General features: G+C 45.5%; 1 protein-coding gene across 9 annotated transcripts in view; it reads left to right on the forward strand.

The window, feature by feature from the left end:
* The window catches only part of COBL (cordon-bleu WH2 repeat protein), a 272,457-nt gene that overhangs the window by 218,341 nt on the left and 30,577 nt on the right, over positions 1 to 23,539 (forward strand). The gene's annotated exons all lie outside the window — the stretch shown is intronic.

Consider the following 23,539-nt stretch of genomic DNA (forward strand, 5'->3'; position numbering starts at 1 on the left):
AAGAAAGATGGCGGTAGGAAGTCTTAAGGCAAAAAGTTAGGAGAAGAACAGGAGAAAGTGATATTGTTCATTGATTTATTGGTTGGGGGACAGAAAATGTAATACAAAAAATGTATCAAACTCTATGAAAAACAGAGGACACAGATGTTGGGGGTGGGAAGGAACAAACTCAATGGAGATCGATCGAATTATGTGACAAATGGAATGCGACCAGGGCACCCCTGACGTCCTGGATCACGAAGTTAGCCAAAGACACAGATTTTTGACAACACCTCAGGGTTCTCTATCACCAAGGTGGTCTCTCACACAGCTGGGTAAAATTCAGGGCAATTCGATGAACAAGTTTTAGAGATCCACGTGTGTCATGACACTGTGCTTACCCAGCATCAGAATCTTCTAGGAACCAGACAAAATAATTTGGTTAAATATTTTTTTCTCGAGGCACTTGCATTTCTGAGAGGTTTCCATTTCTGGCTCAGCCCAGAATCCATCCCTCTTTGTGGGTCATCTCTTCTCCTTATAAGCCAATAGGAGAACCGTCTGTTTCTTGTCTCCATCATGTTACACATACTATCAAGAGTCGAACTAAAAGAAAAACAGATTTATGAGGGTTCACATTTTCTAGCCAGAGAGACACAAATCAAGCTGCCCTAGTGACTGACGAGCCTTGACTAGCCATGCAGGTTCCCAGGGACGCCCTCGGGAGCACCAGCCCTATAACAAGTGCCAAGGCACACAGAAATCATATTAATTTTCAACAGCAATTGGCTTAAACTCTTGCATTTTCACCGTAGAGACAGTTTCAGCAGTGGGCAGTGGAACACGCTGTAATTTCTAAACTGCATTAGTTGAGAATGTTTGCCATCTCACTTCACTGGTACTTTTGACCTTTTCCTATGAAAATTCAGAGATTATTTTGTGGTGAATAAATACTCCTAGTACTACAGATGAAAGAATTTGGAGAATCTTACTCCAGTTTCCTCACTGGTATTGTATTTTCTCACCCATTATAATCAACCACGCATTACATCTGTGTTTGCAATGCTTATCGACTGCTAATTTTCAGTTTCCATGTTAATTTGGGTCCATCATATGATACTGTTTGTTCACAACTCTCATAATTCATGTAGTCTGATCCAAAACATGCCCATATGCAGACTGACATTTTCCACGGCAAAACAAACTTTTCTGTAACAGAGATAGGATTACATCTTCCAAATATTATGCAGGGAGTAAGAGCCCCTCCACACAAGTATTGAAGGCACGACCGATTGTCTAGGAATTAATCCACTCACAGAGTACTTACTTCTTCTCTCCCCTCTGAATTGTGTGTGTGCATGCGAGCACACGTGTGTGTTTTTAACAATTTCATCCTTCAAACCCAAGGAATGTAGAGCAGGAGAAAAACTCAAAATAGTTTTGCTCCTTATTAGTTGCCATGGTAAAGCAACACGAAGCAAACTTCAAACACTGGTGAAAATGAAAGTCCAAGTGTGAAATGAAATGAGACTTGGAGTTGCCCGCGGGCTGAGTTCCCATGCTTTACTTGTCACCAATAGCAACACAGAACACTTCTGTCAAAAACTCTTCACAGGAAACTGTGAGATTAAATTTATCATCACTTTCTGTGTTTATTCTGCCCTTAAATGCTTTCTATAATCCTTCTTTTTCCTTCTTCTTAAGAAAATAATAAACTTTTTATTACTATGAGCAGAGTTGTGTAAACCTCAGAAGGCTGTATCTGCCTCCAGCAAAGAAAAAATGTTCTTCAGTAAAGAAAAAAAATGCAATTAAAAAAAAAAAAAACCAAAGAGGTGAGAACTATTGAGACTATTTAGGCTGGCTACATTGTTTCCAGGGTGATAAATCTACTCTCCGGTTTTCAGGGAGGAAAATGAGGGGGAAAGTGACCAAATGTGTGACCGAAATCAGAACGCAACAGCCAGTGTATCTCATACGTTTTTCTTTGGTGTGTAAGGAACTAGGGTTAAAGAGAAAATAGATCCTCATATCTTTCGTATGAATAAGACGTGGTAATGAGGGATATAAAGACTTCCTAATAGCACAAATCCTAAGCCAGATGGCAGATGGCCATGTCTGGCCCACAGATGTGTCCTCTTTGCCAGGTAAAGTTGCCAATATTAAGTCATATTGGCCTTGAAATTCTGTCTTCTCTGGAATGTGTAAGAACGCTTATGCCTTCGGGGCCCAGAACTCAATGGGCACCATGCCCCCCACCGTCTCCACGGCCCAGCCAGAAATTCCTTTGCTATGGTTATTCTTGAGCTATGGTTTTTCCAGTCAGAGAATGGAGGGGAAAGTGATGAAGTCTTGCCATCAGGCTCCTGACTGTAGTGGACAAAAGTGGGAAAATGAAGCATAAACCTATAGGGCTGCAGTTTCAAAGAAAGGGGGATAAAGCTCAGGTTGGAAGTAGGGAGTATTCGCACCTCTGGCTGGTTTCTCTCATGGACGTTTCTACCTAATCCTGGGAGCCTTTGATGTACGATCTCGCTCTCAATCTTTTCTTCCCACCCCCCCAGTGGCAGGCACACCCCAAATCTGCACCCACAGAGGGTTACTGACAGAGCCAGGAAGGGGATGCCTGGGGTAGGGGGGACCTGCCTTGTGCATCTGCCTTTCCACCCCCGTCCCATCACAGCTGTCACACAAATAAGGTAGAGTGTGACCCTGCTGAGGGCAGCGCGGGCCAGGCCTGAACAGCCACTCCCTGGACAAATGGCCTGCATTAGGGCCCTGGGGCTCGAGGACAGAAATAGTGTACGTGAAGACGGAGTTCATGAAGTCCCGTGAATATCAAATAATAGCGAATGGTTTTAAATTGAGATTTTTCGTATCTAGTAGTGGATTGTAAGTTTCCTTTTACTATTGCAAGTTGAAATATAGGAATCAAATTGATGGGAATTAGCAGTTTTTATCTTTTAAGAGTATTACTGATGTATAATTGGCACACAAAAGCCCTACATGTGTGTAAAGAAAGTATATCCTTCAATAAGTGTTGACACTTGTACACACCCATGAAACCATCACCACACCATCAAGATAGTAAACATATATAGCACCTTCAAAGGTTTCCTCATCTCTCTGTAATCATTTTTAACCTGTGTGTGTGTGTGTGTGTGTGTGTGTGTGTGTGTGTGTATGAACACATGAAACATTATACATGTAGCTATATAGGTTATCTTATGACAGTACTGTAAATCGAATGGGGAAAGCTAGAAAAACAATTTTTAATAACCAAAATTCTAAATTAATTGAGAAGTAAAGCTCTGTTGCAACTAATTAGGAAAGTGTTAGACGTGATGACTGTAATGATAAAGTTGAACGTTGATCTGCGGGGAGGGAAAACCAGTCACAACATTTTCAGCCAGAGCGGTACCTTGGACGCGGTATCGGTGAAACGCAGCCACGCACGGGCCACGGAGCCACCTCTCCTCCATCCAGGTTTTCAAGAGGGAAGGAAAGATTGCTCTCCATGGCATCATTTTCTCCTGCCAAAGAGGCGTGAGTGGGTGCAGAAAGCTGAGTTTGCTACAAAGTTCACTGAAAGGAGGTCAGCCGCCTCCTCCGCTCTCACCAACTCCAGACCCGCTGGTCCAGGCAGGATCCTGGCTGCCACCTGGAGGGCGGGGTCGGGGCGCCAGGGCAGCACTGGGCCCATCTGCAGGGGCAGCGCCCTCTGCCCTCCCCTCCCTGCTGGATCATCTAGCAGCTGAAGAGGCGGCTTATTAACAGGGCTGGAGGTGCCAGGATAAACAGTGTCTCCTCCCACTCCCCACTCCTTCCAACCACCAGGAAACCCTGATTATCCCACTGGTGGACCATCTCAAGGAGGATTTTTCTGTACAAAAGTACAGAAAATAAACATCAGGGCTTTGAGTTTATGCCAATATTATGTTGCAGCCGGTCACACAAACAGCTGGCTCGAGCGACTGCATTCCTAGGGTCGAGCCCCCTCTGTTTACAAAGAAGGGAAAGTGAGACCAGAAAAGTAGAGTGCCTTTTGTCTAAGGCCACACAGCTCGAGAGGCCTGTGCTCAGATGGGCAGACTCTCCATCCACTGTTGCTGGTGTAACCAGAGATGTAAAAAGGAAAGCAGGTGCAGTACGGGTGTGTGTGTGTGTGTGTGTGTGTGACTCTGTCTATATATCAATGCATCTCCATATCAGCGTATCTCTGTCTCTATCTCTGTCAATCTGTCTGGCGTCTGTAGGTCTGAGGTCAGACAGTTTGCAGTGACGGTCACTGCCCTGCGGGTCAGTCCACACTCACACAACGTGTTCCTGACCCTGGTGCCTGGCCCCTTGGCACGCTCTGGCAGGGCTGTGAACCTGACCTCTAGCCCTCCCAGAAATGATTGTCAGGCCCCCTCCTCAGTGCCTAACTGAGCACACAGTTAAGGGGAACCTGCTCGATCTGTCGTTAAAATTCGCAGTCATGCCATGTGGGTGACACAGCTCGAGTGAGCGGCAGCCCCCTGCCTGTCCTGCTGTCACACTGGTGCCCGTCTGGCTGCGGAGCGGGCTGGCTCCACCCAGGGGTGCCGACGCAGGAAGGGTCGCCCGTGCAGGGGGCTCAGTCTTCGCTGATCCCCCACCGAGGAGGGGACAGCCTGAACAACCCCCTGCACGGTCTGTGGATGAACGCTTTTGCCTTCACTGCCACTCGGTGAGGGCAGTGCTGTTGCTACCGCCCTCATTTTATGACGAGAAAACCAAGGCACAGAAAGAAGATGTTCTTCTGAGGCCAAAGGCAGGAGCGAGTCAACATTAAGGCAGGACTTGAAGCCTGGCGGTCAGGGCTGCACATCCACAAAGGCCAGCAAGACCTGCTGTTTGCCCTGGGGTGGTTTTCTCTCTTTCTAGAAGCCCACCCCAAAGGGCCAACGGCTCTGAGCTGAGCCATCTGATAAAACCTCAGCTGTGAGCCTGGGTGAGGCTGCACAAAACCCAGGAGACTGGAGGTCGAGTGCATGGTAGGCTCGTGTTAACGGCTCTTGGGCCCAGAGACAGCCCTGGAGGTGCCATTGCTTCAGTGCTTTCTTCCCCAGGAAGGTGCTCTGGCCTATCATTCCACTCAGGCTGCATCACCAACCCCTGTAGCCCTCGGGGCCTAAATGCATACGAGGCATTTATTTCTCACGGTCCTGGAGGCTGGATGTCTGAGATCCAGGTGGCGGCAGGGCTGGCTTCCTGTGAGGCCTCGCTCCTCGGCTTGCAGAAGGCCGCCTGCCCGCTCAGTCCTCACGTGGTCTCCTCTGTGTGCGTCCATCCTGGTGTCTCTTCCTCGTCCTAGAGGGACGCCCGTCACATTGGGTTGAGACCCATCCTGACGGCCTCATTTTAACTTAATCACTTCTTTAGAGACTTTATCCAGATTCAGTCGCATTCTGAGGTATGGATGGGGGGTCAGGACTTCAACATATGAATTTGGGGGTCACCACTCAGCCCGCAACTGTTGGTGTTTATTACCCCCATTTTCTGATGGGACGACAGGGGCGTCAGAGCCCACGCTGGGCCGGCAGCAGGAGCTCGGGGAGCACCCAGGCTCCGACTCCAGGCTGGACCCTGCTGCCTCCCTGTCCAGCTGTGGTTAATTTTGCCCACACTGTCCTGACGCTGCCTTTGCATGTGTGTCCTGTCACTGCCCTGACTTTGAATTCCACCCCCCCGCAGTTGGCAGAGTATCTGCAGCTCAGATCCGACTCCTGCACTTGACTCTGAGCGTCTGCACAGAGGCAGGGCCAGGCCCAGAGTCCTGGTGAGACCTTCCACCACGTAAGGGCTGGCCTGCAGTCTTCCCCGCTATCCCAGTGTCAAACGTCCCTGTTCCCTTTCCTCTTCCTGCTGCCCTTCACTCCTCTCAGCCCTCACCTAGCTCTTGAGAGCATTTGTCAAGTGTGCGCGTGCACGCACACACACCACCCGTCTTGTCTCTTAGCCACCTCGGAAACATCAGGGCTTTGCAGAGGATTCATAATAAACTGAACGCATCCCTCTTGTTTTCTGTGTGTGTGTTAGCCTGCTGTGAAGACATCGTATGTGTGCCGCCTTCTAAAGGTTGCTCCTGAAATGAGTGTTAATTCACGTGGTTCTAATGTGGTGAATTCTGTCAATCCCAAAATTTACCATGTTGTCAATGGCTTCTATAGGGCCCACGTGTTAACCAGGGAGGTTATAGCGTGGGCTGCAGTCTTTCCTGGCAGAAGGACCAGGCTCTGCTCTAAGGCCTGGCAGCCTCTGTGCTTTGCTTTGACAGGTTTTGATCAGCCTATGCAGGGCTTCTTCAACTGTTTGAATCAGCTGCTGAATCAGTAAGTAGGCTTTTTCTTTTTTAACTCTGATTAAAAAAAAAAACTACAACAACATTTAACATGATCGTAACCATCTTTAATGGTTTTAACTGAACTGTACAGTTCAGTGACGTTAAGTATATTTGTATTGCTGTGAAATAGATCTCCAGAACTTCATCGTCACGGGAATCCAAAACTATACCCATTCCACATCAGCTCCCCCTGCCCCCTCCCCCAGCTCCTGGCACCCACCATTCTACTTTCTATCTCTGTGAATTTGACTACTCTAGGATTGCATATGAGCAGAATCATACACTATTTGTCTTTTTGTGACTGACTTATTTCATTTAGCAAAATGTCCTCAAGGTTCATCCACTTTGTAGCACGCAACAGGATTCCCTTCCCCTTTTTTAAGGCTGAATAATATTCCATTATACATATATACCATATTTCGTTTATCCATTCATCTGTCGATAGGCGTTTGTGTTGCTTCTACCTCTTAGCTACTGTGACTGCTGCTGCAGAGCACAGATCACCTTGAGGTCCTGCTTTCTCTTCTTTTGGATGTAATCCCAGAAGGGCATTGTTGGTGACTCATTTAGTATGCTTTGCCTTGCAGACAAAGTGACTCAAACTGGTGTAATCCACAAAGAAACGTTTAGGTTCCTACAAGTCTAGAGGTTAGGCAGCCTCTTAACCCACACTCAGTCACATGACAGTTCTGAACCAATCACTGTGGCCCAGGGAGAGCCACGCATCCATTGGCTGCAGCTAGAAGGCACAGACCAATGGCCAGCAAGGAGGATGGGGTCACCAAGTTTGACTGGACGGTCAGGGGCCATCTCCCAGGAAACCTGGATGCAGAGGAAATCCGACCTGGTCCCCTAAAGTCAAGCACTGGGGTTAGGAGCACAGAACAGAGCCGGTGACCTCGGGCCACTTACCCATTTCTCTTTGCCTGAGTGTCTCTATTTTGATAGCAAAGTTGGTTTTGAGAATTATACATGTGAGTACCTATAAAGCACTTAGAACAATGACCAGCTCTCCACAAATTTTAATTATTATGGAAGAAGTGGCCAGCATTTAAATGTGGGAGATTGTGCCTTAAAATCTTGATTTCTGCTTTTTCAAAAAGAGGCAGCAGCACCAGTGTTCGTCATGAAAGAAACTGTCAGACTCAGCAGTAGATGCCCATTTTAGAGGGACATAGACTGTCCCCTGTGCCCTGCCCCCCACACCTGGCCTCACTCCATCTCTCACAGATGCCCCTTGGCCCTTGTAGACACGTCAGTTTGGGTCAAACTGGAGAGATGAAGTAACTTAAGCCCTCGGTTTTAAAAATTAGAAAAATGTAAAGATTCTGTTGTCACATAAACCTCAAATTAAGTGTTTAATTTTCTTCTTCATATGCTCACACAAATGATGCAGGGCTCTTTCCGTCTTCCTCCTTTGTCTTAGGCTATTAAATGACTATACAAACTGTCTTTGAAGAGACTTATTTTTTTCACTTTTTACTTTTTAATTTTTGTACAATTTTTAAAGGTTACTTTCCATTTACAGTTATTACAAAATATTGGCTATATTCCCCATGTTGTACAACACATCCTTGTAGCCTTACACCCAGTAGTTTGTACTTCCCACTCCCCACCCCTCTCCTGCCCCTCCCCTCTCCCCACTGGTAACCACTAGTTTGTTCTCTATATCTGTGAGCCTGCTTCTCTTATGTTATATTCACTAGTTTGTTGTATTTTTTAGATTTCACTTATAAATGATGTCATACAGTATTTGTCTTTATCTGCCTTATTTCACTAAGCATAATGCCCTCCAAATCCATCCATGTTGCTGCAAATGGCAAAATTTCATTCTTTTTTATGGCTGTGTGGTATTCCATTGTATATATGTACCACATCTCTTTTTATCCATTCATCTGTTGATGGACACTTAGGTTGTTTCCATGTCTTGGCTATTGTGAATAGTGCTGCAATGAATATTGGAGTGCATGTATCTTTTCAAATTAGTGTTTCTGTTTCTTTCAGATATATACCCAGTAGTGAAATTGTTGGGTCATAAGGTAACTCTATTTTTAGTTTTTTGAGAAACCTCCATACTGTTTTCCACAGTGGCTGCACCAATTTACATTCCCACCAACAGTGTATGAGGATTTCCTTTTCCCCACATCCTTGCCAACGTTTGTTATTTGTGTTCTTTTTGATGATGGCCATTCTGACAGGTGTGAGGTGATGTCTCATTGTGGTTTTAATTTGCATTTCTCTGATGATTAACGATGTTGAACATCTTTTCATGTGCCTATTGGCCAGCTACATTTCCTCTTTGGAAAAATGTCTATTCGGTTTTTCTGCCCATTTTTTAATTGGGTTGTTTGGTTTTTCCGACATTGAGTCGTATGAGCTGTTTACATATGGTGGATATTAATCCCTTATTCGTCACATCATTTGCAAATACCTTCTCCCATTCAGTAGGTTGTCTTTTCATTTTGTCAGTGGTTTCCTTTGCTGTGCAAAAGCTTTGAAGTTTAATGAAGAGGCTTCTTACAGTGTGCCCTTTCACAGCGCATGAGTGAAGTGCCCTGCCCTGTCAGGGGGCTCTGCAGGTGGGCACGTCCTCTCCACTTGTCTTAAAACAGCTGCTGGGTGACTCACAGCCTGGGCAGACGGGGGTGGGTGAGAACATCACTGGAGTTACTTCCGCGTGTGCCCACAGCTCTCCACTGGCATGCAGGGCTCCCTAGGAGGTAAGGCTGGGCTTGGGCCCCTCAGGATGGCCGAGCTGGGACACCAAAGCCCCACCTCCCCAGGACGGAGGCCCCGGTGCCGGCCAGGCTCAGGGCTGCCTCCCAGGACATACTGAGCTGTGCCTGAAGCTGACAGGCAAAAGATCATGTTTCCATGTGGTGATGAAACCCAGAAGTAAACAGGCTGTGGTGTCATCTGGGTTCACTTGACCCGGTCTCACACCAGCCTAGTTGAGTGGAGGCTCTTGGAATGGCGGCCCAAGTGCCACCAGCTGTGACGGTGGCAACCACCGTGTGGTGTAGTAACCACTGGGCTAACCGGACGCCTCCCTCTGAGTCTCGGCCGGCAGCCCTGGGGCCTGGACACCAGGACTCTGACTTAAGCCTTTGCCCCTCGCTTTCCCTGTGACTCAGGATTCCAAAGCGAGGGCTCAAGGAGGCATCAGAGAGGCAGCAGTGCCTTCACACCAGTGTCCCTGCATTCATCTGCCCACCCCTTCTCACGGGCACAGGGGCACTCAGGCAGAAAGACAGCTGGGTGAGCGGCTCCAGACATCTCCACTGGCTGGCTGGTGCAGTTGTATCCGTCCAGCAGAGCTGCTCACTGGGAAAGCTACTCGTACAGACTTAAAGTAATGGATTAGGCAGTTGCTAAATGTGTGTTTTACTTTTCAGAACAATTTCAAAGCATGAGAAAAGTAATGAAGCTTTTTCTAAAATCAGGACTATTTCAGTCCTCTTTACTGTTTAGCCCTGATGGAACATAGATCCTTCAAGCTATAATGTAAACGTGTCTGTCTTAGCCTGGTGGAAAACAACAGTTCAGAATGAAAACGCACGTACTGATCACCTAATATGTGCCCGGCACCAGCAGAACAGAGTCACCCGGTCTGGAGGGATTAAAAAGCTGGAAGAACTCGTGCCTTACGGGGAAAAGAATTAGCTCTCCACTTTTCACCAACCCCAGAGAGGGTCAGCCCAGAAAATGAGCTGAGGGGGATCTGTTTGACACCTTAGGGAATCCTGTCATCGGGAAACCAGTGAACCAATGAGGAGGGAAATGGGCCAAAGGGGATGTTAGATTGTGGGCTCAGACATGCTAAAATTTCCTGCTAGAATCTCAGGAACACCTTCACCTGTCAGCTGGAGGGGCCAGTGTCCTGCCCTCCACTTAGGGACTGAGACACCAAGGGTGGGCTGTCCCCACGGCCACATCACTCGGAGAAGAGAGAAGTTCCAAACGGGGACCCCAGGCAGCTGGTGCCACTGAGCCTGATGCAGGGGCACCTGGGGACCATTTGGCTGGATCAGTGACCCTCCCCCCAGTCCTCCCACCCCTCCATCCCCAGCAGCTTTTTTGATCAGCAAATAATTTCCACATCCTCTGCTTCCTGGGTGTCCCCTCTGGGAGCCCCCTTGTCAGGGACCCCCTCACTCCTCCTGCACATCTGGGCCTGGGGCTGGGAGACATGCCATCCTCGGGGAAAGTCTTCAGGCTGCACTTGCTGAAACCCCCACGCAATGGAGGCTGTACTTAGACCTGCCAGCTTTGGCGAGACCACGCCCGTGAATGATTACATCTGCCTGGAGACTGACGACGGGTCAAAATAACACAACCTCGTCATAAGAGCTACATCTGCTGAGGCTTGAGTGTGTGCCAGGTCTGTCCTCAGACGTGACCTGCATGCAGGCTCCTGGTGGCTCCCTGTGTAAGGGATGATGGTTCTCAGCCCCATTTACAGGTGAGAAAGTCAAGGCCTGTAGGGACTAATTTTCTCAAGGCCACGGTTGAATCAGCCCCCTAATTGGACTACTTTTCTCAAGGCCACGGTTGAATCAGCCCCCTAACTGTTTAAACTGGTACAAAGATATAGGAGAAAAATTGTGCAAGCTCAAGATGAGGACACAAACGTGATAGCGGAGTGTGCATCTGATTCTCTTCCCATATTTAAGAAGTTTTGTTATACATTTATCCTAAAAGCTTCTAAAAAATAAAGACGAGGAATCTTGGGGATGAGTGATTACTTCCTAACCATTGCCTGTGTTTTCCGGACTTGCTATACTAAAGAAAAAGAAAATAAACTTTATTTTAAAACTCAAGGGCTTCCCTGGTGGCGCAGTGGTTGAGAGTCTGCCTGCCAATGCAGGGGACATGGGTTCGAGCCCTGGTCTGGGAGGATCCCACATGCTGCGGAGCAGCTGCGCCCATGAGCCACAACTACTGAGCCTGCGCGTCTGGAGCCTGTGCTCCGCAACAAGAGAGGCCGCGATAGTGAGAGACCCGCGCACCGCGATGAAGAGTGGCCCCCGCTTGCCGCAACTAGAGAAAACCCTCGCACAGAAACGAAGACCCAACACAGCCAAAAAAAAAAAAAAAAAAAAAGAATCTAGGCAATAAAATAAAGTCTAACCTTTAAAATAAATAAATAAATAAATACATAAATAAATAAAACTCAAAAGAATCCTAATAGAAAAACTCGGGTAAAGTGCAGCTGTTGGGGGGACGTCTCCAAGACCAAGTGGGGTGGAAGAGAAGGGTGTGGAGGTGCTTCTAGGAGTGGAGATGAGGAGGTGCTTTACTTCCCAGGAGGCAGCCCCCCCAAGCTTGGACTCTGCGGCAGGTGAGGAAAACTGAGGCTGGAGCCCAGCATCTCCTAGGAGGTTATTCTGGGTACTGGCAGGTTTTGCTGAGGTGAATGTTTTCTGGCCCATAAAGCCAAATTCTTTGGGGGCCACTGTAATTGTGAGTTAGACAGGTGGTCTGCGTGTGAAAAGTTTCATTTACTGGCTATAGTCTGTTGGCTGTGGACAAGGCTGGAAACAATTCTGTACAAGTTTCCTAAAATGATGGGCTCTGACACTGATCTCACTTTTGTTAGGAGAAGATGCCATTTCCAAGGCAGGAGGGACTCTGGCGAGGAGGCTTGGGAGGAAATCACGGTGTCACTTGTCATTATCTGTATGCTCACCGCTCTGTACTGTGTCTGAGTGGCTTTGAGGTTGCAATTTTGCTACATGTGTGTATAAGTGTCCAGAGGAGCACAGTACACAAGCATTGTTATTAATCACTTAGCTTTTCCTTACTCACTTTTGCTGGCATATTAGCATTTTATAATTTCTAAAATTTTTATACAGAATGTATCTTGAAACCAGCACCTATTAGAGTCTCTACAATATTTAAAAATGTTGGTACAGCCACTATGGAGAACAGTATGGAGGTTCCTTAGTAAACTAAAAATAGAGCTACCATATGATCCAGCAATCCCCCTACTGGGCATATATCTGGAGAAAACCACAATTCAAAAAGATGCGTGCACCACAACATTTATTGCAGCACTATTTACAATAGCCAGGACACGCAAGCAACCTAAATGTCCATCGACAGACGAATGGATAAAGAAGATGTGGTACTTACATACAATGGAATATTACTCAGCCATTAAAAAGAATGAAATAATACCATTTGCAGCAACATGGATGGACCTAGAGACTATCATGCTAAATGAAGAAAGAGAAAAACAAATATCATATGATATCACTTATAGGCGGAATCTGAAAAAAATGATACAAATGAACATATTTACAAGACAGAAACAGACTCACAGGCATGGAAAACAAATTTATGGTTACCAAAAAGGAAGGGTGAGGGTAAGGGATAAGTTAGGCACATGGGATTAACAGATACACCCTACTGTGTCTAAAACAGATAACCAACAGGGGCCTGCTGTATAGCACAGGGACCTGTACTCAGTACCCTACATTAAGCCATAATGGAAAATAATATGAAAAAGAATATATATATATATATACACATATATATGTGTACACATATGTATAACTGAATGACTTTGCTGTACACCTGAAACTAACACAACATTGTAAATCAACTATACTTCAATAATAAGTAAATAAAACTAAAAATAAATAAATTAATAAATAAATAAATATATGTTTGCTACATTAGTCCAGACCCAGGTGACATTTTGAAGACGCCATCTTCACATCTATGCTATTCAATCGGTCCCAAACATCAGGCAACTTATACAAATAATTAATGAGGCAAAAATAACCGCATCGTCTGGCTAAGCTGGCAGCTGGGCTGAGGTGTGGGGAAGATGTGCAGATGCAGGGACCACAGCCCTGTAGACTCAGACTTTTGCTCCATCACTGCGAGGGCCGCTGCTCCCCAGGTGACTTTTGGAGGTGCCTCCCACTAGCTCTGTGACAGCCTTTGGACACAGTGACCTGTGGGTCTCGTTGCCGCCTTGCGTCTGTGTTCCCCGGCATCTCCAGACCCCGTCTCCTTGTGCTCTGCGTGCGAGATGCCTCCTGCCTCAAAGCAGGACACCGGGAGTCCTGCCCGCTCCCCCGCCCCCAAAGTTAGCCCTTTCCTTCTCATCTTGGGCGTATTTTACAACCATTTGGGATGTTTTGTGTCACTTCCTCACTCTGCCTTTCTGACACTGTTCTAATACAGTTTCCACAAGTAGTTATGTTTGCTCTGCTGTCTTGAGGAAAGTGTCACGTTTAACTCTGCTGAGGGCATCCTGTGGTGCCTTCCCATGAAACGGGAGACACAGGAAGGGCATTGAGACGGAAAGTAGAGTCTAACAGTTTAGAAAGAGAAGAACACTCAAAATGCAGGCACTGAATGTCTGTTTTGAAAAGTGGTCTGTTCAGTGACTCCAGGGCCCTTGTTGGAGAAGTCGCTGTCTCTGGAGCAAAGCAAGGAAGGGGCTTTGGTCCGAGGAGGATGGGGTGACACAGAGGCTTGAGCGCAGACGGTCCTCAGCTGGCCGGGCAGCCCTGGCGAGGTGTTCAGGGAAGGGCTTCCCCCAGTGCAGACCTATACCGGTGGCTTCAGCATCACCTGGGAGCATGTGAGAAATGCCCTTCTCAGCCCCAAGCCCGAACCACTGAATCAGAAACTGCTTGGGGAGAGGGGTCACTGGGCAAGCCATCTGAACAGAGCCAGACATTCTGGTGATTGTCTGGGTGCAGGACCCCCGGGCTGGGGAGCCCAGTGTGGGGCTCGGACCCAGCCATCTTTGAGCTGTGGTATTCTTCCCATTTGTGGGTCGCCAACCCAGGGGTGTGGGTTCTGACTTTACTACATCTGCACCCCTTCTGCCCATCTCATTGTGGTGCCTCCTTTGTATCTTTGGTTGTGGAAAGTTTTTTCTGCTAGTCTGCAGGTTGTTCTCACAAATACTTGCTCTATAGGTAATTGCAGTTTTGGGGTGCCTGTGGAGAGAGGTGAACTCAGGGTCTTCGGAGTCCGGCATCTTGGCTACCTCCCCAATGCTTCTTATTTTAAATAACTCAAAATAATAAAAATATATTGTCTATTTTATATTATATAATTATATGTGCGTACAACATATATATATACATATGTACGTGTGTGTGTGTGTGTATATATATATATATATATATATATATATATGCTATTTTAAAAATCCTTATTTCCTAAAGTGGTTAAGAATAAACACCAAGAGAGCTTCGAGATATATGTGATGGGAAGAGCAGGATGTGGGGGGCGTAGAATCCATGCGAAAGTCCTAATAAAGACTAACTTTGTTTCTGACCTTCCTGGGCACCAAGGCAAAAAAGCGAGGTGGGCAAACACTCAGCCAAATAGCAGGCATTCATTTCATCAAAAGTGGGGGAAAGGAAGATCTAAATTTTAGGACACATTAAAGTGGATGCTTTTATAAAAGACACTGAGTACTATGATAGATAATATCTCCAACAGCAGTTCTACATCAGATACAAAAATGTTCTTCATTTGGTCATTTTCATGTCAATTTTAGGTCAGTAGCAATGGCTGAACAGTGCATTACAGAAAACTAAGCAAAAGTGGGCCACATACTTTGTTCTCTAGAGTTCTAATGATAGAACTTGAGAGAATCTAGCAGAGAAACAGACGATATTTTTCCTGGATTGCCTGTCTCAGAAGGCAGGTGGCTCACCTGTACTTCATGCCAGACCTGAATCGTAGTTCATTCAATTTAGTAACTTGGCAAGTCCCTGAATGTCACCTTTTCTGAGCTGTTGATTAAATACAGTTCCCATGCTTTAATATACTAGACAACCTGGAGCCAGGGTTTCTATTTTGATGAAGCAAACTGAAGCATCAGCTTTGTACCTGACAACAGAAACTACCATCCTGATCCCCAGAGGTGAGGCCCCAGAAATACATATGTAAGAGAAGGCTGGATCTTTTTCTCAAAAATATTTTAGAATATATTGAAATCTCTGGACAAATGGAACCAAGATTTGTTCCATAGGACATGGAAGAAAATCTTTTGGTGTAGAAAAATTTAAATGTAGGTATTCTCAGCAAGGTTCATTTCACATTTTCTTGGTGCAAGAACCTCGATTTGACTTTTGCTTAGTACATGTTTTTGTGTGATTTTGAATAGTCGTGTCCTATTTATGGGCCTGGCAAAGTATGTTTCTGTAACACATACTCTCAGGGATAGATGAAATCATTTGTTGGCTGGGGCTCCTTTTAAAATTTGAAAAATAGGAATAATTATTTTCATACTGCAGAGGACATTGGATAAATAAGGAGTTATCTGGACATTGCAGAATATCAAAAACCTAACTACCATTATATGGTTTCAAATATTGATGTTGCACTGTATATCTGATAGTTGTCAGCCAGTGGTCTAACATCTTAGGCGACTCTTAAAGCCATGACATCAGCGTGGAGGAGGAATTCTTTTAGCTATTTGCTAAATAAAATAGGCACATGAAAATAATATGAAACTTCAGTTTTAATACGGCGGAACTGAGTCTAAGAACCGTCAACCGAAGTCAGCATTGTGGCTGCTGAGAGAAACTGGCCACCCCATCCAGGTGTAGTCTTCCCCAGAAAGCAGCTTTCCCCTCTGCCCTGTGGGAATCTGCTTAGCCCAATCTGCCGTAAGGCTTTCTGCTCTCTCCTAAGGCAACAGTGATGGTCACGTGTACAAAAGAAATCTAGTTCCTGACATTACTGACACCATCATTTAGCACAGGAAAACAGTCAAGAATCACTTAACAAAATTTGTTTTCAGTGTGTGGAGGAAGGACCACAAACTGATCAGAGGAACTAACTCCAAAGGAAGTAGGGCTAATTTAGGCAACAGAGCAGAACTTTAAATATTTGTTGTTATTGCTTCAGAAAATTTTAACAGATTATGACATACATAAAACAAGAGCAAGCTAGTATTGAAAAACACATGAAAAAAAGAACTTCCAGAAGCTCTTGGAAATTAATACACATCCTTAGAGACATACACAATTAGACACATTTTGGTGAAATTTTTGATATCCATGGATAAAGAGGAAAATCTTACTAGCTTCTAGAGATAAAGTTATATATAGTTGGAAAGAATCATGCTAGCGTTTGGGTTCTCATCTGTGAGACGGGATGCCAGACAACAGTGGTGCTGAGAATTCAATCTTGAGGAAGAAGGATTTTGATCTGAATCTGGCTTCATTTTAGCCATACTGATAGTGAAGGATTAAATGCAGACAACCTTGTGAAGACACAAGAGGGCTTAGAGAGTAAACTAGATCCTAAACTAGATTATTCCCAAAATAGAATTACTCAAATGTGTAATCTGAATAATGGAAGATAAATCCAGGAAAGGGAAACATGATATGCAGCTGTCACATTTAGTATATTTTTTAAAATAAAAGTTCCTATAATGGAAACACCATCATATGAAACTCTGTGTGTGTGTGCACTTCATGCAAAAATCAGGGAAATTTAGACATCTGTTAGATAAGACTATCTAATTCCAAGAAACATGTATTGAACTAGTTACAAAAAAATGGGTTTTGTGGGATTTTTTTTTGCTCACATACCTGGGAATTTTAAGAGATGAACCCTTATTACGGACATGGTGGGGTCCCCAAACCCAAGTGCTGTCTTAGGTCTGTGCTCCTCTCTGTCTGTGGACAAGCCCTCTCCATGTAGTGGTCCAGATGACTGTCAATTTATCCAGGACCCTTCCCACTCCATGGATTCGGCCCAAGGAGACCACCTGCCCAGTATCTCTGGCCAGAAGGCCCCAAGAAAGTCCTTGATTGGTCCAGCTTCGGACACGTGCCCACCTTTGGACCACGGTTCCAACTGACCAGGTTTGGTTTCATCTCACATCCATGCCCTGCGGCTGGGAGTAGTGAGGGGGCAGTTAGACTCGCCCAGCTGTTGAGAACGAGGTTAGCTACCGGAAGGAGGAACTCACGTAGCACAAACAGGGAGGGGACAGTGCAGACAGATAGAAGCAGCAGCTGTTTTCTATATGTGTTTTCAAAGAACAGCAAGCGGAGAGCAGGCTTGTCCTCACACGGGTGAAACTGGGATTTTCTCTGTGTCTCTAACAATTAGGGTTATGGTTCAGGCTTTGGAGAAATATAGATTGATTGAGGCCAAGAGTACATTACTTGGCTCTTAAAAGAATTCAGGTCTATTTTAGATCCATAAATGCTTTCAAGGTCTTTATTATCCTGCCTTCTTGAAAAAAATAAAATATGTGTTCAGGTATGTGGTACTTCTCTGTAGTGAACTGGCTACACTGCTATCTTCATCATGCAGTATCTTTGAGGATCCCAGGTCTGTGGGGCTTTTGGACAAGAACATTAATGTCAAATGTGGATATTTTTATATAATAGGTTGTTTTTTCATTGAAGTATAGTTGATTTATAATGTTGTGTTCATTTCTGCTCTACAGCAAAGTGATTCAGTTAAACATACACATATATATACATTATTTTTTAATATCCTTTTCCAAATATAAAGTGTTAAATGGTGCCCTTCCAGCTAAAGAGACTGTCATTTTGAAGAGGACTAAATATATAAACTTCACTTTGAGGAAACTGTAACTGAAGAATCAATAACAGGAAAAGAAGGTGGCCAGGACTGGAGCCACCAGTCAGGGCAGAAGCCTACTATGCTGGTGACAGAGGTTCTCCTGAAGAGCAGTTCTGAACCCAGCCTCCCACCCCTCTTCCTCTTGACGTGTGCACACGCTGACACAGTCACATACAGCATGTGAGACATCGTACAGCCCAGCCACTTGGCAGTACGTGCCGTTTCCCATTCAGCCTGTGTATCTGTGCTTTTGCCCATCTTTTAATCCAACCGTGCTTGTTTCAGGACCCAGGTCAGTGGCCACTTTCTGTCTCCTCTAGGTAGGAGGGTGCCCCCACGTCTGTCTCCCTGTGTTCCCCTCCCGCCCGTGAAGTGACTCACCTGTACTGTGTGGGTTTAACCCGGGGATATGTTCCCCTGGGAGACCCCAAGACTTTCCAAGGGGATCTACATCCAGATGCTATGCGTCCACATGTATTGTTTCCTAGAACCAAGGTGCCTGAGGGCTCACAGGCGGGCAGCACCCGTGCAGGGGTCCCCCCAGCTCCCCTTTGCTGCATGCCTGTCTCCCCTCCTGGAAGAAGACAGACATAGCCCCCAGCCATCAGGAATTTCACTTGGATGCGGTTCCCTGAGGCGAGCAGACCTTATCCTGATGCCTGACAAAAACACACACAGCATTTCTGGTAGTGGGCTGAGCTGGCAGATAAGTCCGTTTGAACATCAGGTGGTTTCCATGTTTTCTTTCCAACTAAATGGACAACGGATCTAATCCAGTTGTCAGTTAATACATCATTAAGCATAAATTTTATGACCGAGCAATCAAGTGATGTGTAACAGAGGAAGAGTTTTAAAAACTGAGTGGAGTGATGTCACTATAGCCAAACTCTTAATTCACCTCCACTTACTCATGCGTACAAGGCTTCTCAGTTGCTTAATAGTGATAAGAATGAAAGATGTGAACTGCATTAATGCCAAACCCTGCCCTGCTCTAGTGATCAGTAATCCAGTCATTTTTGAGAATTCTTTGAAAAAAGCCTTATCTGAGTCATTATGAGATGCATGTCTAATGACATTTTACTTTTTTGTTTAAGAAATGTCAACATTTCTAAAATATTTATGCAATTGTTATTGGATCTTTCCTATTCATTATCATGATGATAACTTCTTGTATAGAAAAAAAATTAACACTATCTAGTTATGGTGAGAGAAAATAAAAATTAAATTTTAATTTATATGTATTTTTTATACCAAGAGATTTAATCAGTAGAAAAGCTCTCAAGCACAAAGTACGTTCGGTTAGGATGAGATGAGAGTCTGCGGCGGCTTCAGGGGGTGGGTAATAATTTCAAGAAAGAAGAGACGTGTTCTAGAACGCCGCCTGTTCAAAGGAGAACTTTCTCATTCCTTTCGTCATGCAGGGTTCTGGACATCAATACCTTGAATACCATCATGTTCAGATTCCTTTATTACATTTTGTAAAATGATGGAACAGATTTATTTTAAATATTAATAATTACAATGAAATTGCATCTGTGGTAACTAATTGAACTCGTGATGGAAAGGTTCAGATGTCAGTTAAGAGGTAGGAAGGGATACTTGGTTCAAAACTATTTGGGGTGTATACGACAAAATTTACTGACATACATCTTGTCAGTTCAGAAGCACCTTACCTGTGGCTACCTTACTTTCCCCTTTATTCCCAGTGCATAGACCAAAGGGAACTAAACCAAGGTGGGTTGAGATGGGGGACGTGAGCATGGCTCGTTGGCTTGTGAACCGGCATCAGGACGAGAGGAGGAAGAGATTAGTCTTTCGATGAGACATTTTCTCTGGGCGGATAAGCCTGGGGAAACTGACTCTTGACAAATCTCCCTTCATAATGACCAGCAAATAAACAATATCGTATCATACAAGATCTTTCATTTGCATCTAATAAAATAATAAAAATGAATCCATTACCAGAATACCCAGAAGATATTTACATTTGGTGTTAGAAATTTTCTTTGGTGACTTTGTAAAAGAAAAACTCAATGGAACTCATGCCAAACTGAAATGATCGTGTGCAGCCTGAGGAATTAGTAGCCTTGAGTTAGCACTTTCTTCTTCTTTCTGCTTTACGCCTGAGCTCGAGAATTTTTGCTCTCATTTGGCTGTAATGGCATTTGAGCCATGGGATTATGTAATTCAGGTGGAGAACAATGGAAGTGTTAATATTCTGGACTCGGGCTCTGTGGCTATTTATTTGGAAGAGAATTTAATCGTGAATTTATATTTGGCATCTGCTAAAAACAAATTGTGTTTTTCCACATTTGCAAAAATCCCGCAATAATAACTCTTTAGTTCAAAAAGGTTGTTCACGCCTTAAGAGAAGAGCAAACTTGCCAACGCATTAATCAACTCAAAAAGAGCGACTTACTCTTAGGGGTGACGGAAAATAGCAGAGAGGAAAAAAGGCCATGCTTTTTTTCTTTTAAGATTCCTAATTAGTCACCAGTCAACTGTCAAAAATGTTTACATCCTCCCTTTGGATTTGGAATTTCAAAGAAGGATAGAATTGTAGATCTAGAAGGGATGTCATACTTATTTTACAGAAAGGGGAAAGGGTTGTTCAAAGTTCTGAGTAGAAATTGGACGGGGCTGTGGGATTCAGGCTGGGTCCCTGCAGGACAAGACCTGAGGCCAAGCAGCTCCAAGTTTTCCTTTTGTCTCTTGGGCTTCTGTTTAGAATCAATAAAGAAAAAGCAATCTCCTGCTCCATCATGTCAAACAGAAATTGTCAAAACATGTTATAGTTCATGAGGTTAATAATAGGAACCCGTGGAAAAGAGAAAAGATAATAAGGGAGCAGATGGGGATGTCTGATTCCAAGCAGAAGAGTCTCAGGCTGGCAGCGCAGACTGCGGAGAGAATCAGAAACGGCCTGAAAACGAACACACTAACACTGACCCAGGTACAGAGCCTCACGGGGATGTCCATTCCCATCTTCAAATCCGTGCCGGATTTCACAGCGCTCTCGGAAGTGGTTCGCAGGAGGCTTGAGCCTTTGCACAAGCTCACCTCTCGTACTAGCTGGCAGACCTGCCCGGTGCTCCAAGCAGCCTTCCATCCTCCCTCCCTCCTGCCCTCTCTGGTACTTACCACGCCCTCGGGATGCTGATGGCATTGCGCCCCTGTTCCTTCTCCCTCGGACGTTTATGCGGCTGCCCTTCCCATCCTGTGTGAACATCTCACTGCACACCAGCAGGCTCCCTGAGAGCAGGGCCCCCCTCGCCTGCTGCCCAGCACTGGCTCTGGGCCCTGAAGCAGGCACGCGGGTAGACCCTCACTGGACATCTGTCCATCGGGTTTGAGGATGGAGCACCCTGGGCCCTGGGGAAGGTCCTGGGGAAGGCGATCCTCCTGGGCAAGAGGGGAGCTCTGGCATTCATACTCCTCACTGTGCATTTTTAAGTGGTTTAACACATCCACAATGGATAGAGACTTCTCACCCCTTGCTGACTAAGTATTTGCCGTTGGCTGGATTTAGAGCAGCGACTCGCAACTTTTTTTGCCTCAAAACGTCTGAGGGATGTAGAACAAGCCCAGACAAGCATCCTCGATCTTATACCATGATCGAAAAGGGTGGGCTTGGAGCGCCCCCTCTACCAGGGATGCCTTGTCAGTTTCCAGGGCACGTGAGTGCCGGGAAGCCTGTTCACAGATGATGGTCCTAGTGTCTCCCTGAGGGGCCAGCTGAGAGTCTTCCTTCAGGGAGTGATGCCCACTGCAGTGGCGAGGGGGCAGGGCTGGACCGAGCACTTATTCAGTGCCTGCTCTGTGCTAAGACCTCCCTCCGACCAGCCTACCCCCTCTGCCTGTGCAAACACACCTGGCATTGGCATCACCACGTGGCATTGTCGGTCTTTGTGTACTTGTCTGTCCCCTCGTGAACCGTGAGTCACCAGAGAGCTGGGTGACTCTTGGATTGAAGACCTGCGTCCCCAGGTCCAGTCACGGGGCCCTTCCCATCCTGGCACACACCCTGCAGTGGAGACACGCTGGGGGCATCGCACTGTGGGCTGGCATCACATTTAGTCCTCACCGCAGTCCCGCAGGCTGTGTATCACCTCATGTCCCAGAGGAAACTGAGACAGAGGGTCCGGGGACCTGCCCCAGGCTGCTCTGCTGGGATTTGAACTCAGGTCTCTGTGACCTAAATCCTATATGCTCTTTCAATGTTCATGCTGTTTACACTACAGAGAAGAAAAAGTGTTAGTTTAATTAACCTACTTGCTCAGTGAAGGTGACAAAAAAGAAGGCAGGAAACTAGAGTCTGCTGGGCCATCGGGGCTGCCCTTGAAGGCTGGGCAGGGGAGCAGCTCTGAGTGGAGTTGGCAGGAGGGTCCAGGAGTGACATCTCCGGCAGAGTCGCTGGCTGTGTGGACAGAGTAGCCAGCACACAACATCCGAGGTGTGACAGCTTCTCAGCAGACCCACGGCAGAAAAGGCTTGGGTGGTATTAATCCATAGGCGGTGTTTCTTCTCCGGATTTGCCCTCTAATTAAGAGTCTTGGAACAAAAGCCAGGAAGAAAGCTAGAAGAAAGAGGTCATTGTTCAGAGGCATTCACTGCGTTCAGACACATTGCCTTGTGCCTTTGCTTCTCTAAACAATTCCTCCCTTGTTTCTGATCTTTATTTGTGAGCTCTTTTGTGAAATGTCTGTTTTTTTTGTTTTTTGGTTTTTGTTTTTTTGTTTTTTTTATCTTGTTCTTTTATTTTACTGTTTGGGATCTCCAAGAATCCAACACCTCCAGGAATTTTCTCCTTGGTGCTCTTTTGGTTTTGTTAATTCTGTGTCTCTAGTCTGCTGTCTAGTTAAAATATTGACGGTGTTGAGTGTGTATTGATGGTGTTATGATGTCACTTGTCTATCAAGGCATGAGTCTCTGGAGTTTGCACTCGGCATATGTGTAGCCTTTATTCATTTTAGGCATCCAGCAATTTACTTATTGAAGGAACGCTTTTCAAACAAAACACACTGACACTACAGCACGACACAGTCCTTATTTCCTGGATGACCATAAGCAGTGCTTAGATCATATGCCTTGAGGTTTAAAATCTATATCTACATTCAATTTAAAAAAAACACCTCTGGTCTGAGGCTGGTCCAGAGTTCTATACTCCTGTCCTACCACCTCAATATTAGGGGGATTCTTCTCCAAGCATGGAGCTTTCAACCTCAAAGCTCAGTAAGGGGAAAATTGGTACCCACACTCTCCTAACACTTACCGTCCCTCGGAATAGCTGGACAGATGTGACGCGTGGCCGCAGTGCCCCATCATCACAATTAGAGTCTGACGGAATGAACTCGGGCCTCCGCAGTAAGTTACAACTTGGTGCACCTTATTCCCTCTGCTGCCCTAAACCACGTTCAGTGCTCAGGAGACAGTGACCTCAACCAAGAACACTTTTATTCTCATTTTTTTACATTTTACTTGCGGGTTCTCTTCTACGAGCATCTCTTACTTAAACCAGATCTTACTCTCACATGTAAAAATAAAGAGAAAGCCAGAGGCTGACAATGACTGTCATTAATATTTAAAGCCAAATTATACATGTTC

The sequence above is a fragment of the Balaenoptera ricei genome, chromosome 9 (genome assembly GCF_028023285.1).
Source record: "Balaenoptera ricei isolate mBalRic1 chromosome 9, mBalRic1.hap2, whole genome shotgun sequence".
In the NCBI taxonomy this organism is placed as follows: Eukaryota; Metazoa; Chordata; class Mammalia; order Artiodactyla; family Balaenopteridae; genus Balaenoptera; species Balaenoptera ricei.